Genomic DNA, 2,564 nt, shown 5'->3' on the forward strand with positions numbered 1-2,564 from the left:
CGCGTGCATTGTGAGCGCGAGCGAGGCAGCAGGGGGGCCGGGTTTGGCGAGCCGCAGTGGGCGTGCGCAGCAGCTGCTGCTCAGGCGTGGCCGCGTTTCAAAGATTGCTTGTGCGTGTGTAATTTGCCTAGCTGACGAGCTTGCTCGTAAGCATGCATGGGTAGCTAGCTTGTGCTTGTGTAGCTTGACTTGCATGCTGATGCTTGTGCTGTGCCTGCTTGCGTGCTGTGTGTGTTCAAGCATGTGGGTGTCGCACAGTTGTGCTCAACAGGAAGAAGAAGGACTAGCAAGAAGGAAGCTAGTTGGCATGATCATGGATTAGAGAGAAGAAAATAATTAGGTGATACTTAGGCCAAGGAAGGTTTAGAGGCTCGATCGGAAAAGGGGTTTAGGAATGACTTGAGCTCAACAATAAGAAAATTTGAAAGAAATGCTTTGACACGTGATTTAATTCGGTAAATTTTTGGGATGTTACAGTGAGTTACATATAAAACACCTACATGTGCTATCATAATTCTTTCTAGGATTATATCTTCGTACATTTCTTTTATGAAGGAAAGGAGCTCTATTATCTGATCTCTTCAGAAAATATCTCTTCTTTGTTTTTACATTTCCCTTCTTGTAATTCTTTGGATACCTTTTATTTCTAGATCTCTCTTCTCCATATGTCAATGATATTTGAACTATCTTGTTACAAAAATTATAATCTGATTATTTCATTGACCTTTGGGCTTGTATATTTGTGCATATCTTTCTAAGCTGCTTAAAAACAAATGTTATAGCTTGAGAAATATTATATTCTTTGCATTCCTTTTTATATTCTTCGAATATCATGGACCATAAAGGGTCTGGCAACTTATTAAAGTATCTCTCTACGATTCCTTTATTATATCCTTGCTTAGCAGTTGTAGCATTATACAAATAATGCTGAGAGAACTCTTTTATTCCTTTCCAGTTTGTTAAAGTTAGCTTTTCTATTTCTTTTAATCTTTCATTCTGCAAGGTAGTATATCCTAATTCAGGATCTTCTCCTATAACAATACTTGAAATAATATTTGCAAAATTATATGGATTACTACCAGCTCTTTTTAACTCTTCATAGTAATTAGGAAAGGCCTCTATCCATTGTTCCCATAAAACCTTAGCTGATTCTCCTAAAAATGTTTCTAAATATGTAAGCATATCTTCTACTCTATTTCCAATATTATGCTGATTTTGTATGTATTTTTGCACTATCAATCCTTTCCATATACTGATTATATTCGGCCAATCTATAGGGTCATGTGCTGCTAAGTTTAATATAGCACCATCACTTCTATAATTTTGAAATTGAACTGTCTTTTCAAATTGTCTTCCTTTTGAACCCATATATTTATATTGTCCAGGTATATAGCTATATGCAGGTTCTTCCTTTTTTGGTGGCCAAGTTCCTGACATTCTAGAAGGTCTTTCTTTTTCTTCTTCAGTTTTTATTTCTGGACCTCGTCTTCTTTTAGATGAACTAGCGTCAAGATCCATTGCTTCTATAGCATTATCTTTGACTTGTAAGGACATATGCATTTCTAAATCTTTGCTATATGACTCGGTTATATCTTCATCCTTTTCCTCATAACTTTCTAATACATACTTATTATTAATTTCCCACTGTTCCTCTTCACTAATAATATCCTCTTCTGTATTCTCTATCTTTACTTCATTTTCCTTTTGCAACTTTAATTCTTTATTATCTATCATAACATTACCTTTATGAGTGTCTGGATCCCTTTTGGCTTTATATGTCTTATCATTTAGCTCTCTCTCTTTAGACTTCTTTTTTAAATAAGCTATCTTTCTAATGAAATAATTTTTTTTTCTCTAATAGCAAACCACTCACATAACATAGAAGTATTATATTCATCAGGAATTTTACTTAGTTTAAATTCGTACTGCTTAATTTCATTTTTTAAAGCTTCCATTTTAAACTCAACTGAGATATTCTACTGAATCTTGTACTCTAAAATATATCACAAATTCCCTTAATTTGAAATTTTAATAACCTCGGCTCTGATACCAGCGCAGGACAATCGGGCTCGACCAAGCAGAAAAATTCAGAAATTCAAACTGCAAATTCAAAAACACGAGTAACTATTCACGGCACTATTCAAATTCAGCAGTTACTATTCAAATTCGTGGCACTATTCAAAATATTAGGTACTATTCAAATTCGGAATATGAATAGCGCACGAGCACTTCAACTGAGTGGCTCAGGCACCCAAATTCACTTACTATTCGATGCACTATGCAGAGCACTTCTTGCGATTATGCAAATTATGTGGCACTTGATTATGATGAGTGGATGCAGTATGGGTGTGTGATGCTATTCAACGATAGCGACCTTCGTGGATGGTGGACGAGTGCGTAATTATTATGCGGGTGATTAGCAGGGTAATATTTCACAGCTAAAATTCAAGTAGCAACTATTGGACGATAGCGACCTCTTGTGAGTGCGCGATTAGTGAATATGCAGGGTATGGGTAATGCGTGCTTCTCAGGATCTTGGCAGGTTGGCGAAACCAAATTTTCAG

The sequence above is a fragment of the Panicum virgatum genome, chromosome 2K, assembly GCF_016808335.1.
Source record: "Panicum virgatum strain AP13 chromosome 2K, P.virgatum_v5, whole genome shotgun sequence".
Taxonomy (NCBI): domain Eukaryota; kingdom Viridiplantae; phylum Streptophyta; class Magnoliopsida; order Poales; family Poaceae; genus Panicum; species Panicum virgatum.